Here is a 15,475-nt window from a genome sequence, read left to right as displayed (position 1 = left end):
CTGGAGTCCAGTGGGACGATGAAGGCTCACTACAGCCTTGACCTCCTGGGCTCAAGCGATCCTCCTGCCTCAGCCTCCCGAGCAGTTGGGACCACAGGCACACATCAGTGCACCTGGCTAATTTTTTAATTTTTCATAGAGATGGAGGTCTTATGTTGTCCAGGCTGGTCTCAAGCTCTTGGTCTTAGGCGATCCGCCCACCTCAGCCTCCCAAAGTGTTAGAATTACAGGCGTAAGCCACTGCGCCCGGCTGCTTGTGATTTTTATCTCAAAACACACCACAGAATTTTCTGTATCTGTGTTATAATAGGCATTTCCACCAGCATCGCCACAAAGCAGATGGGCGCCTGGTAAACTCCACACGTAACAGGCATGTGGCAGCCACTGGGCCACATGGACCAGCATGTCCGCCCCCTAACTGGTTTCCATACCTCCCCAGCCCATTCTCCACGCAGCTGCCAGATGATGGTTCTGAGGCTCCAGTGGGTCGCCATCACAGTTAGGTTTAAAGCTCTGTAATGACCCCTTTCATGTAGCTTTTAGAGCCACCAGTGACCTGGCCTGGCCTACCCCTGGGCCACCCAGAGCTGGTGCTCACACATCTGCCGCACACAGGCCCCATCAGAGGGTTCCACATCACAGAGTCTCCGCAGCTGGACCCTTCATCCGGTGAGGAAGAGCTGCCCCACCCTCCATCCCACCTCCACCACCCCCGTCCCCCCGAGGATTCAAGAGGAGCCGTCCCTGCCCACGTGGACACCCTGGTTAATCCCTTTCTTTTATCTTCACCCTCCCTCTCTCCCAGCTCCCAACCATCAAGGTTCAAACATGCTAGGTGTCCCTTGTCTAAATCAACCAGAAATAAAAATAAAAAAAAAATCATCCATCGAACCCGCATCTGCCTCCAGCCACCAGCCTGGCTTTCCCCACGCCTCCCAGCCAAGGGTCTAGAAGGAGTTGCTGCTGCCTCTCATCCCCTGCTCCTGCTCACTCACTCCCCAGCCATTGTGCTGGGACTTCTGCACCCACCTCACTGCCAAACCACCAGCGCCCTCCCTTGTCAGCGAATCAAATGGACTCTTCTCATTTCTTCTCTTCCTGGACTTTCCAGTGGCGTTTGGCTCTGAGGTGTTCTCTCCACTTCTTCAAACTGTCCCCTTGCTCTTGGTTTTCAGGTCACCCATGCTACCTACTTTCCCCGGCTTCAGCCAATGGTCCCTCTTCCTCGATGCTAAAATCGCGGCGCCCAGACTCCACCCAAGATCCTGATCAACAATGAATGACCCTATGATTCAGCAGTGGAACACCTGCGAGTCTTCCTCTAGAAACACCCCCGACGCACCCAGAGACACACACAGATACTCAGGCTGGTCTACTGAAGTGGCAGAAAAATATAAACAATCAGAACACCCATCCTCACAGCCCTGGTGACCTGACGCCTGGCGGACGCCCGTAGGGGGATCCAACGCAGCTTTGGAACAGAATAGGTGTGTGCATTCATTTCCTAGGGCCGCCTACAAATTGCCATCAACTGGGAGACTTTGAACAACAGAAATTTATCTTTACATAATTCTCGAGGCCAGAATTCTGAAACGAAGTGCTGCAGGGCCGTGATGCCTCTGAAGGCTGTAGGGAGGACCCTTCCTGGCCCCTCCCAGCTTCTGGGGGTTCCTGGTGTTCCCTGGCTGTGGCTGCATCACTCCAATCTCTGCCTCCATCTTCACATGGGCTCCTCTTCTTATAAGGATACTTGGTTTTGGATTTAGGACCCACCTGGTTAATCCAGGATGGTTTCATGCCAAGACCCTTCATGTGGTGACATCTGCAGAGGCCTTTCTTCCAAGTTGAACCACACTCACAGGTACCAGCGTCCACCACAAGAACACATCTTTTGAGGGGGCCACGATTCAACCCAGTACAGTGAGGAAAACACCCTGTTTCCTCGGGTTGTGTTTAGAGTCAGCTCCTTTGTTGCTCTGTTGTGTCTCCTGGCCTCATCCTTCCTCATGGGCCTTCCCTCTGTCTAACCTGTTATCTACATGGTTTGTCTTGGCCGGGCGCTGTGGCTCATGCCTGCAATCCCAGCACTTTGAGAGACTGAGGCAGGTGGATCGCTTGAGCCCAGGAGTTTGAGACCAGTCTGGGCAACATAGTGAGACCTCATCTTTACAAAAAGTACAAAAACAAAACAAAAAAGGACAGTTTGTCTTGCTCACTGCTGTGTTTCACCCCAATGCCTGGAACAGTGGCCGGCAAGGGAAAATGCAAAGTGCAGACCTGTGCGTCTCATTCATGGGATGACCACACACACGTACACACACACACACACACACACACAATGACATAAACTCATACACACACAATGACATAAATTCACACTGCATACACACATACTGCATACACACACTGTATACAAACACACACATCCACAATGCAAACACATATACTGCATATACACATGTTGTATACACATCTGCATATACATACATACTGCATACACGCACACTGTATACACACACACCTGTATACACATACATACTGCATACATGCACACTGTATACACACACATCTGAATACACATACGTACTGCATACCTGCACACTGTATACACACACACACACACGTGCTTTTTCTGAAAGACATTTCAGAATTACTAATGGTCCTGGGAGTCCAGGGGCATGGGGGAGGGGGCGAAAGGGGCTTTTCGCTCCATATCCATTTGTACTGCTTGAAATCTGTAACCACACAATCTACTACCAAGAAAAAGTCTTAAAGTAACAACACATCATTACCTACACCCGGAACAAAGCCACTACAGGTGTGACCCCCTCATCTGCTGCAAGCCGCTCAGTGCCGCTCCTGCCCCTCTCAGTCCCTCCCCGGCCCCTCCCCTGATGCCTCCTGCCCCTCTACCCTCTGTAAAGATGGAGCTGGGGGAATAATATGGTTTGGATACATGTCCTTGCCCAGATCTCACGTTAAAGTGTAATCCCCAGTGTTGGAGGTGGGGCCTGGTGGGAGGCGATTGGATCATGGGGGTGGATCCACTGGTGCTGTTCTCGTGATAGGGAGTTCTCATGAGATCTGGTCATGGAAAAGCGTGTAGCACTTCCCCACCCTTCTCTTGCTCCTGCTGCTCCACCCATGTGATGTGCTGGCTTCCCCCTAGCCTTCCACCACGATTGTAAGTTTCCTGAGGCCTCCCCAGAAGCAGAAGCCACTATGCTTCCTGCACAGCCTGTGGAACTATCAGCCAATTAAACTTCTTTTCTTTGTAAATTACCCAGGTTCAGGTATTTCTTTATAGCAATGGGAGAACAGCCTAAGGAGGCGGGGGGCGTGCTACATCTTCCGTGTCTCTCCCTCTCCCTCCTGGTGTGTTCTGCACAGGGCTGCCATGGAGCAGCAGCCCTAATATTTTTTTCAAGGATCCAAGTTCTAAAGCTAGACAGCAACGGTGACTACAGGCACAGAGGCTACAGTGTCAGCTGCCCTGCGTTCAGGGAGCTGGGCAGGGAGCTTGTTCCAGTGTCTTCCATTTGCCCTTCAGGTTCACCCTCAGCTCTCTGGGCCTGGGAGGCGGACCATATGACCAGCCTCTCCGGGGCACCTCTGGCTTTCAGAGGGTTCCTTCAATAGGAGGTGCCAGCAAGAGATGGAAGGTTGGGTGTTCATGCCGTGGCCTGGATATGTCCCTCAACAAAGGCCACTGTCTCTCCAAGTGGCCCTCTCCATGGGGTGCCATCCCTCCCGGTCCCAGAAACTGCTCTCCTCCTTAACCTCTTCGGGCCTTGGGGCGGCAGAGGTGCCCCAGTGCTGACAGCTCTGGGGGATTCATCTTGCATTACGTTTCCCCTCTCTCCTGTGCCTTTGTGAATAATCCATTAAAACTCTCCTCAATTTACTCCTTTGCCTGTGTAGCCTCCTTCTGGGTTCCTGGTTTCTGGCCTGCTATCGTCTGTTCCCTTCACAGAAGCCAGAGAGATCCTTTTCAATATGAGCCAGATGATAGCACCTTTTGCTAAAGCCTGCCAAAGGCCCTGACCTCACTCAGAATAAAAGCCAGGGTCCTGCTATGATCTGGCCCCCAGCTACTCTGAGACCACCTCATCCCTCCAGCCACGCTGCCATCTTGCTGTTTCTTGAAGAAGCCAAACACATTCCTGCCTCGGGGCCTTTGCACTTGCCAAGCCCTCTGCCTGGAACGCACTTCCCCCATCCCCTGCATGGCTCTTTGGGTCATGTTCCACCTCCTCAAAGAGGCCATCTGTGGCCACCCTAGCTAATGTATCTGCTCCACCACCCTCCCTCGCAATACCTGGGGTCTTGTTTGGGTTGAGTGCCTATGATAGGATCACTCTCCCACCTGTCTTCCCCCGAGAAGGTCAGTTCCTCGAGGGCAGAGTCAAGTCTGCCCAGTCCACAGTTGTGCCCACAGTGACCAGAAGTGCCAGGCATGTGGTAGGTGCTCTGATATTTGATGAATGAATGGGGACATTTCCCATGCAGCTTTCTCTGGAATTCTTGGCTGCCGCCTGCCTTCTAACAAGTCCCTTGACTACAACCTGTATGGTCCGGGGACAATGGGGGGGATGTTTGAGGAGACACAAGCTTTCTCCTGCAATTCATCCAACCAGAACCCCAAATTAGAACTAAATAACTCCTTTGGTGTCAAGGCTAGAGCAAGAGAGAGACAGAGATAGACAGTGCCTGCTGGAGGAGCAGTGGAGCAGGGCCAGGATGGGAGGCATCATAAGAACAGTGTGGTCGGCTGAATTATGGCCCCAAAGAGGTCCCCGTCCTAATCCCCAGAACCTGTGAATATGTTACCTCATAAGGCAAGAGGGATTTTGCAGACGTGATGATGTTAAGAACTCTGAGACAGGGAGATTATCCTGGATTATCCAGGTAGACCCAGTGGAATCACAAGGATCCCTATGGAATGGAGGCAGGACGGTCAGAGAAGATGTAATGATGGACAGAGAGATCGGAGTGATATGATCCAAGGAAGACGGATGGCCCCAGGAGCTGGAAAAGGCAGGAAACAGAATCTCCCCTAGAGCCTCCAGAAGGAAGGCAGCCCTGCCAATATTTTGATTTTAGGACCTCTGCCCTCCGGAACTGTAAGATGTTAAATTTGTGTTGCTTTAAGCCATTAAGTTTGTGGTAATTTGTTATGGCAACAAGAGAGAACTCATACAAAGAGTAATATCTGCTCTTTCCTAACTGCTTATCAAGTGTGTGCCAGCCGCTGCAGGAGCCATTCCCAGCACTCTGCAGAGCAAGGGCTCTTGTTATCTCCATTTCACTGATTAGGAAATGAGAGGTGATATGGCTTCCCCGGGGTTGCATGGTGAGTGGCTGAGGCAGGCTGGAAGGCAGGTCTCCTTGATCCCAGAGCCCACATTCCTCCCACTAAGACACCCTGCTTCCCCGGTGCACTCACACTTCTTTGGCCTTCCATTTCCCGTTTGTCACCCATGGGCCACCTCTCACCTTGGAGTTTCACAGCCCCTGGCTGCTTTATGCAGAGAAACGGCCAAGACAGCCTCGCCCAGTGACCCCACCTCTCTGAGCCTTGGGGTGTTTCCTGGCCTCAGTCTTCCCTGCCTGGCCCCTGGGAGGATCCAACATGAGGGCGCCTGTTCAGAGAACTTGCAGGCCTTGTTGGGTGAGTCTGTATCAATGGCTGGCCAGTGACCCATCCCTCTGAGCTGCACTTGGAGGCCAGAGGGTGGCGATTCTCCTGACTCCATTGTAAAGCCCAAGACAACCTCGAAATCTGATTGGGAGAGTGGATTTGCATCTGTTGCCTGCCTGGGCTGGGTGCTCTTGCACATTTGCTCAATCTATCTGAAGCCACCTTTGACACTTCTAATGCCATCATCCGCATTGCACAGCTGGGGAAACTGAGGCCCAGAGAACTGTAATACGAGCTCCAAAGCATTCATTTATGCACCCAACAGGTATTTTTTGATGCCGACCTTGTGCCTAGAACAGAGTGTTTTGGACACGGCAGTGGAGCTTGTGTCCCAGCAGGAAGGATAGACTGTATAAACCATAAGAACAGAAGAGTTCAGCAATGGGTGCCGCGGGAAAAATTAGCAGCAGGGAGGGTGCGGCTGGTGGTGCTTCTGGCAGGGGCTGTGATGTGCCTGCTGTTGTGCTATATATACTGGTTCCAGGATTTCTGTCCCCGAGCCCTGCAGCCACCCTGTAAGGTGGGGCTTTCCTCATTTCTCAGATGAGCTGGAGGCTCAGAGTGGGCGCAAGCTGGTGACCCTGCAGCTGTGCAGTGGCAGAGTGACGATTTGAACCCAGGTCTGTGTGCACCCAAAGTGGATATGCTTGCACCCCCTAACCTTGCCCCCGACAGGGACTCTGTGGCCCTTAGAGGGTGCAGCCCATGAGGCTCTGATCCCTGGGGGCTCTGATCTCTGGACCAAAATGCATCCAGGGACTTCCCTGTTTGCCAAGCAAGAACGAGGGGTAGGAGCAGGCAGGGGCGAACCGTCGAGGAGATTTATTTTGGGGAATCTAAAAGTCTGAGTCTGGCCAAGAACACTCCAGTAGAAATGCACGTTTTCTCCATGTGAACATTATGAGCCCCAGAAATCTGACTTCCCCCTGGCCAGGCTGGTGGGAGATGGCCTCTGTGTGGCCCGGAGTCCCCAGGTACCCCCTAAGTAGGTACAGCTGTCGGGCTTCTGTGCTTGGAAACGTTCACATGCTACTGACACTAAATACTTTGCTTCCTAATGAGCTTTCCCCCGCACAAACAACTGGATGTGGAAAGATCCATCCTCTGTACCCAGCCAAGGCAACCTGTGGGTAGAAATTTCCCTTTAGGCTGAGTAGGGAGGCCCATTCTAAGGTGAGAAGCATTTCCTGGCCACTGGGAAGACACTGGAAGGGACTCTTGGTGGAGCCCCACTGCCCTCTAGAGGTACGGATCCCCAAGCCCCACTGAGGACGCTCAGATCCAGGGCCTGGGGCTCTCCCGGGACCCGCGGCAAGAGTGGCTTCCACAGGCTTCCCTGCAACCTCCTCCAGCCCCTACCCGAGTCAACCTTTCCCTGACCTCCGTCCATTTGCTGAGTTAAGAGAAGTAGGACATGTCCAGCCTCCAGCCAAGTCGGGTCCCTGGACCGTAGGCCGTAGCTCAACGAACTCGGCTTGCTCTGTCCCAGACAATGGCACACATCCCTGGGAACTGCTGCCAGCCCTCTCCGGAGACTTTTAAAGCCACAAATCCTGAGGCGATCAGGATGCCCCATGCCCCCTAATTAATTCAAACCCAACATAATGCTGTGCAGTAAGAGTAAGGAAGTCTAAGACACTTCGGAGTTTTGCGTGATGGCTACCTTGATGTCCTTTTTGTTTTCTAAAATAAACATCCTTCAAATTATTAACAAAAAAATGTTTGGGGCACTGCTCTGATAGAAATCACTCTTGCAAAAATTGTGACAATGAGAAATTGTGACAGTGAAAGACATCTGACCTAACCGACTCCATCTTGCTTCTCACCTCCAAGCTGCCCTTGTTCATTCCTGGGCATAGGTAACTTTGGGAGGAACTTAGTTTATAGTTTAACTTTGAAACAAAGATGATAACAGCCCATTCCCGAAACAAACCTCCTTCTTGCCTGGGGACCAGACTGCCTTTGTACAACTAACAAGTGAGCCACAAGATCAGAAGTTAACCGCTCAGGAGTCATGCAGCCAGAGGCCAAAATATCCCTAAACTTCCCAATTTCTCCTATAACACTGGTATTATAAAATCTAAGATTGCTGTTTGAGGGACTTTGCAGACCCTGCAGTCAGCTGGGATCACCCAGATTGATCAACTGGCTCATCTGGTCCTGTGGCCTGCATGTAGGAACCAACTCAGTGCAAAAGGACAGCTTCGACCCCCTATGATTTCATCTCCAACCCAACCAGTCAGCACTCCCCACTCCCTGGCCCCCTGCCCACCAAATTATCCTTTAAAAACCCCAGTCTCTGAATTTTTCAGGGAGACTGATTTGAGTAATAATGAAACTCCGGTCTCCCATTCAGCCGGCTCTGCGTGAATTAAACTCTTTTCTCTATTGCAATTCCCGTCTTGATACATTGGCTCTATCTGGGCAGTGGCAAAATGAACCCACTGGCGGTTACATGCTGACATGTGAATGACATTGTTAACATGTAAATACTCTTTCGTGAAGTTTGGCTCTTGCTTAGTGAGTGGGTACCATGTGCTCTGCAGCTCAGAGATCATTCACCGAGACCTCAGGACAAGCCTATGAAGTGGTACTGCTGTTGCTGTCATCATTTTACAGATCGCACAGCTGAGAAGTGAAGTCTTGGAGGCTCGATTTGGGGCAGTCTGATTCTGACCGTTAGGTCACCCTTCTTTTTTGCTGAATTGGGTCACCCAGCAAGGAAACCATCTCTGGCATCCAGGGCTTTCATCTCAGAGGGGAGTTGAAGCAAGGACACGCCATGGTTTCCATGCCTCCTCTGAGTCTCTGGACTCTCCCCATGTCTCTCTACATCTATGGGTCACACTCCAATCCCGTCCTGTGGTCCAGACACTGTCCTCTCTCACCAGATGGCCACAACAGCCCCCTCCAGCCCCTTTGAGACAGTGATGCTTTCCAAGGGCACACATTAGCATGTTGCTTCCCGGAGTAAAGCTGAGTTGTCCAGTGCTTCCAATGCCTTTAGGATAACTCAGATGCACCCTCAGAGCTTAGCCCTTGCCCCTTCCTCTGGGAAGCCCTTCTGGCCTTACTCATCTCCCCCCCAGCACTTCTCCTTCCAGAACCCACTGAAGTTGTAACTTAACATGTGGTGTGTGATCATGTAACCCATCTCCCCCCTGCTGGACTCTGAGTCCCCTGAAGATGAGGACTCTGCGTGGGCTCCCACTGTGTCCCTTGGGCTGACTTCTGTGTCCTCAGTCCTCCACCTCCAACCCCTATGACAGAGAGCAGGCACTCTAATATTTGCTGAGTAAATGAACACATAAATGAATGAATGAGGCTGGGCATGGTGGCTCACGCCTATCATCCCAGAACTTTGGGAGGCCGAGGCAGGCAGATCACCTGAGGTCAGGAGTTTGAGACCAGCCTGGCCAACATGGCAAAACCCAGTCTCTATTAAAAATACAAAAATGAGCTGGGCGTGGTGACACATGCCTATAATCCCACGTACTTGGGAGGCTGAGGCAGGAGAATCACTTGAACCCGGGAGGCGGAGTTTGCAGTGAGCCAAGATCGTGACGTTGCACTCCAGCCTGAGCAACAGAGTGAGACTCCATCTCAAAATAAATAAACCAATTAATTAATTAATTTTAAAAAATGAATGAATGAAAGCAAAGTGCAGTAGGTGCTCCCAGGAGGGAGAGATCCCATCTTGATGGTGGGTGGGAGGGAGACCAGGGAGACTGTGGAAAAAGTGGCACTAGAGTCAGAACGTAGACATGCGGAGAAAAGGGGGAGGGCACTGTATGAGGAAAGGCACGGGGATCGGACACTGTGCCACATCTCTGGGGAAGAGAACCTTTTTACCAAGGCTCCGAGATCTTTGCAATGTGGTCACAGTCTGCCATGTTTTGTGGTCACACTCAAACTACGTTTCAGCCATAGCAAGCCGCTCACAGCTCTTCAACTGTCCCAGCTCAGGCCTTTCCGCTGCTGTCTCCTCTCCCTGCCGTGCCCTCTCCTTGAGTACTAGGCTGCTGCAGTCCAATCCGGCTTTCTACCCAAAGGCTGCAAAATGGTGACCTGCAGGCTGGACCTGGCTTGGGGATGTTTTTTGTTTCATCCACCCAGTGTTTTTTTTCTTTTCTTTTTTTAAGGCAGGGTCTTGCTGTGTCACCCAGGCTGGAGTGCAGTAGCGTGATCTCAGCTCACTGCAACCTCTGCCTCCCGGGTTCAAGTGATTCTCGCTCCTCAGCCTCCCGAGTAGCTGGGATTGCAGGCACCTGCCACCATGCCCAGCTAATTTTTTTTGTATTTTCAGTAGAGACGGGGTTTCTCCATGTTGGCCAGGCTGGTCTCGAACTCCCAACCTCAAGTGTTCTGCCCATCTCAGTCTCTCAAAGTGCTGGGATTACAGACATGAGCCACCGTGCCCGGCATCTTTTTGCTTCTTTTAAAAAAAGCACTTGAAATTCAGATGTCTTTACCAAAAAAAAAATGTTTAGATTTCTACTTTCTTTTGAAGAACTAGATGATCTGGCCACACTCACCCCACATCCTTTTTGGTGACCATGTGTCAGAGCTGAGTAGCAACCACCTCTTTGATGGGGGCACGTGTTGTCAACTGGCCACCGTCCGCCCCTCACTGTGGCATTACCCTCCACCCACTTTTATTCATCCTCGTCACGCACCCAGGCCCTGCAGGACCTCTCCACACACACGTGGAACTCAGGTAGCCCTGCCCATGGGATACCTGGTACACGTGCCCATGTCTTCTCTAAGCCTCTGTACTAGGCATTGCTGCAGAGGAGCCCTGCTCCTGAGGCTGGTCCTTCTCAGCATCCAGGGCTCAGCTTACCTGTTATAACTTCGGAGAGGCCCTCCCTGGCTACAGCGGGTCCACCCGCCCCATGGCAACACTGTTGTTCTTGCTCTCTGCTTGCTCCTTTACAGCTCTCCCTCCAATGTATCATCCAGTTTCTGTTTTCGTGGAGTTGGCCTCCCCCCAGTGCAAAGTCAGTTCCGTGAGAGCAGGCATCAGATCTGTTGGGATTGCGGCTGCATCCCCAGGGCCTCGCAGCGTGTCTGGAACACGGTAGGCGTTACATCAATATCTGTGGGACACAAGAATGAAGGAATGAAGGAAGGAAGGAAGGAACACACAATTGCTATTCTCCAGGAACTCCCACTTAGTAGCAGGGCAGGGAATAGACCTTATAGACTAGAGGGTGTTGAATGGTGATGACTCCCTCCAACCCCCGCCCCACAAAAGACAAATCCAGTAAAAAACCTGTGAATGTAACCTTATTTGGAAAAAGGGTCTTTGTGGATGGAATTAAGTTAATGATCTCAAGATGAGATCATCCTGGATGATCTGGGTGGGCCCTAAACCTAACAACAAGTGTCTTTAAAGAAGAAAAGAGATCACAGACATGGAGGAGACGTTCAGGAGAAGATGGAGACAGAGGCTGGAATTCTACTATCACAAGCTAAGAATCCCTGGAGCCATCAGAAGCTGGAAGAAGCTGGCCAAGATGCCCCTGTGGAGCTTTCAGAGGGAGCACAGCCCTGCTGACACACGGATTTGGACTTTTGGCTTCCAGAACTGCAAAAGGATGGTTTTGGGCCATCCGGTGTGTGGTAATCTGTCATGGCACCCCCAGAAAATGAATACATTGACCAAGCACAGATGCCTAGACATTCGTGCAACCTGCAAAGGGGCTTTCAAGATGCCAGGGCTGCAAGTCTCCATTCGATGAGCTGCTATCGTTTTTTTTGAGACAGAGTCATACTCTGTAGCCCGGGCTGGAGTGTAGTGGTGTGATCTTGGCTCATTGCAACCTCTGCCTCCCAGCCACCTGAATAGCTGGGACTACAGGGGTGTGCAACCATGCCCAGCTAGTTTTTGTATTTTCAGTAGAGACAGGGTTTCACCATGTTGGCCAGGCTGATCTTGAACTCCTGACCTCAAGTGATCCACCTGCCCCAGCCTCCCAAAGCACTGGAATTACAGGTGTGAGCCACCACACCTGGCCGATGAGCTGCTTTTGCTGGAGCAGCAGCCAGCTTGGCTCTTCCTGCCTTGCGGAGCATCTGCCCGACACCCATTCAGAGCCATGAGACACCACATCTCTCTTCACCATGCCACTCCTGTGATTAGAACTTCACAGACTTCTCAGCCTGCAGTTTGGATTTTGTTTCCTGGAGTCCCCTTCCCACAGCTGCGCACTTGCCAAGTGGAGCAGCTTCTTCCCCTGCACACAGGTGCCCGGTCCTCTCTGTGTAGAGGTCTATCCCACCTCCCCCAGCTCCAAAGCCAGTACCCCCAGGGAGCTTTCCCTAATCCCCGGTTGGATTCTTCTGCTCGGTTTCTGTGTCTATCTCAAGGTGGAAAGTGTGATCTGCCTCCCAGCCTTATCTCTTCCAGTAGCCTGCAGGGGAAATGGACATGCCGTGCCTGTCTGCACACTTCCAGGCACACAGTAGAAAAAAAAAAAAAGACAGCAAAACCCTCGGTAAAGCACAGCTTTCTGCCGCCCTCCATCCTTGTGCAGCCAACAGCCCACCTCCTGGAGCCACTTCCCAGATACCACTGAGCCTCTGACCTGACTCAGGTCCAGCTCACAACCTCTGACCTCCCTTTCCCACCCCACCAGGGTCATACCTGCTGCCTCAGGGCCACGCAGACCTTGCCTTGGGAGCTTCACATTCATAATGAGACCCGTGATTCCACCCACTGGAGGGTCCTGCACCCAGTGGGTCAAGGGCATGACCTTACGCACCGACATGCTCAGCTCCTGAGTGGGACCTCAGATGGTGACACTACTCAGATGGCAAATGCCAATGGTACCTGCCTGGCAGGATGCTGTGAGAATGATGTGAGGTCACTTCATGTGACTCCCTTAGAAACCACGTGGGTTGGAATAAGCACTTGATAATAGTAGCTAGCATTGACGATGATGACGATGGTGATGATGATGGTCATTGCCATCCGCAGCGCTGGCCCCAGGTCAATACATAAGTGTATGGGGGCTCGACAGGCCTGGCCTCCTACCTCTGACTCAGGCTGGCAACACCCCAGGGAGTCTGTGGGAAGGCCTTGTCCCCGGCAGAGGCAGAGCGTCCACGCCCCATCCTGGCCCCTGTCCACTCAGTGTCCTTTCTCCATCTGAGTCGATTTCTGTGGTGCTGGAAGATGCTTTCAAAATGATGTGAGCATATTTCTGAGGTCAACTTCTAATCAAAAACGACTCCCAGACGGTGCCCTGGTTTAAAAAGAAAAGAGAGAAGAAATGGAGTGAGTCACCGTCCAAACCATTTGAATGAAACAAAGACACAACAAACTCTCTGCTTTCCTCTTGAGCCAGAATGGATGACCTCAGCCCTGTAGAGACACAGCTGGAGGGAATTAAGGGGGATCTCCGGTTCCCCGAGATAGCGAGGATGGCACAGCAGAGACACCATGACTCACGGTGAGAACCACAGGGATGGAATCCAGGGGCCTGGAACCCCAGGGACCTGCAGCCAAGGCGAAAACCAACACTGGTGGGTGGGGAGGGGTGGCAGGAGGCTGAAGGATTGCAGGCCTTGGGAATAGTCGATGAGTGAGCTTGAAAAAGACCCCAAAGCTGGAGCAATGTGACCCCCACGATGTCTTCTGGGGACCTGGGGGACATTGCCAGGCCTAGACTTGGGCTTTTTAGTGCCCAGAGTGCCTCTGTTGGCAACTCTATTTCCAGTGTCTGGAATCCTTCCTCCCAGTATTCCCAGGGCCCCAGAATCTGTCATCCTCGCCCTCTGGGAGGAGAAGGGCAGACACAGTCATGGCCCAGGAATCTTAGGGCTTCATTTTGGAAGGCTGTGTCTCCCCAGGCTCTGAACTTGGAAGTCTCTTTGCCAGACAGACTTTTCCTGGGGATGGAGGGAGACTTGGCTGGACAGAGATGGGCAGGCCGAGTGGGAAATTGTAGGTGGGCTCCATACTTCACCACAACTCTTACGCCAATGTTCTCACCTTCCACTCAGGATTGTCAAGGTGACTCACTAAACTTACAGGATCAAATCTTTTTTGAAAATTGAACTGGTTTCTAAAGTGATAGCAATAATGTATACACAGGGTGAAACTTTTTTTTCAATAATAAAGAGAAGCATAACAAAGTTTTCTTCTGCCAGACTACTCCTAAGCCCATTTTTCAGTGGTATTAATTCTTGGTTTTGGCTATTCTAGTTTTCTGATGGTAAAGTCTACCTTTAATAATATATCTACTTCTACTTCTTGATTTATCAATTTTATATGGTATTGAATGATTCTTTGCATTGAAAGATAAGGAAATTACTGCTATTATTCTGACCTTTGTGTGTTCTTCCTCCTCTCCCATCCATGTTAGTTATAAAATTTTAAATCATGGACCCTGAGGTTAGTCTGAATTCAATTCCCACCTCTGCCACTTACTGGCTGTATAACTTCGGGCAAGTTACTTAACCTCTCTGTGTTCCAATTTTCTCATGAGTAAAAATGCGGATAATGATACTAACTGCTTCATAAATTTGTCATGAAGATGAAGAATTAAAACATTTAATGTTAATTCATGTTGAGTGCTTGGAACAGTACCTGATATGTGGTATCAATAACTGTTAGCTACTATTTCTCATTATTCTGTTCTAAAGTTTAGAACAGTATTCACCAAGGAACTAAGTGTGAATAGACTCATGGAGAAGAAAAGGTGATCTGGAGTCACAGAACCGTTACAGCACAAAGGAGAATTTTTCCAAGTGTCAGATTTCATAGATAACTCTTTAAGTGCCTTTGCCTCTTCTGTATAATTGTCAACTGCCACTTTTAAAAATCTTTATGCTGCCGGGCGCAGTGGCTCACGCCTGTAATCCTAGCACTTTGGGAGGCTGAGGCGGGCAGATCATGAGGCCAGGAGATCAAGACCATCCTGGCTAACACGGTGAAACCCCGTCTCTACTAAAAATACAAAAAATTAGCCGGGCATGGTGGCGGGTGCCTGTGGTTCCAGCTACTGGGGAGGCTGAGGCAGGAGAATGGCATAAACCTGGGAGGCGGAGCTTGCAGTGAGCTGAAATGGCGCCACGGCACTCCAGCCTGGGCGACACAGTAAGACTCCGCCTCAAAAAAAAAAAAAATCTTTATGCCATCCTCTTTCTTAGATTTCTTTTGGAGAGATGGCCATATATCTTTGGGTAATTTTTTCATATAGAGTATATTATTTGTAAATTTTCAAAATCTTAAATATCTAAGAGCATCTTTGCTTAGCTATATAAATATTCCTAGGTGAAAGTACTTTACCCTCAGAACATAGAAGACGTATCTTTATCATCTTCTGGCATCCAAATAGACAACAAATCTGGTGTTAATATGATTTTCAATCTTTTGTAATTGACCACTTTAAAAATTATTATTTCCAAAGGCCTGTAGTCTTTATTCATAAAGTTTCAAAATTCTCTCTGATGTTTGTAAGTATGCATTGCAATTGGCACCAGATAGAACTATGTAAACTGAAGACTCAAGTCAAGATGTGCAATAAAATGTTGTCCTTCCTTTTACTGTTTCTTCCTCCTCCAATCTTTCTCTTCTTTTGAAATGCTCATTTACAGAGGCTGGACCTCCTAGATTTATCCTCTTCTATCTCAACTTTTCGAATTTCTAGTTTTGTCTAGTCATCCTACATTCTAGGAGATTTCTTCAATTCTGTCTTCCATATTACTAACTTTATCATCAGCCATGTCTATTTCATTTTTCATTCACTGGAATTTTCAAATGTA

General features: G+C 50.2%; 1 long non-coding RNA gene across 1 annotated transcript in view; it reads right to left on the bottom strand.

Moving 5' to 3' along the window:
• Positions 1-12,943, bottom strand: part of LOC112206532 (uncharacterized) — a 30,554-nt gene extending 17,611 nt beyond the window's left edge. The window contains exons 1-2 of the long non-coding RNA XR_002940938.2: positions 12,741-12,943; positions 10,545-10,800 (exon numbers count right to left, since the gene is read on the bottom strand). This is a non-coding gene — a long non-coding RNA (uncharacterized LOC112206532). The remainder of the gene's footprint in view (positions 1-10,544; positions 10,801-12,740) is intronic.
• Positions 12,944-15,475: the final 2,532 nt, after the last annotated feature.

This window comes from Pan troglodytes, chromosome 21, assembly GCF_028858775.2.
Source record: "Pan troglodytes isolate AG18354 chromosome 21, NHGRI_mPanTro3-v2.0_pri, whole genome shotgun sequence".
NCBI classification, from domain to species: domain Eukaryota; kingdom Metazoa; phylum Chordata; class Mammalia; order Primates; family Hominidae; genus Pan; species Pan troglodytes.
The sequence above is the reverse complement of the archived record's forward strand: the minus strand, read 5'-3'. Positions and strand labels throughout refer to the sequence as shown.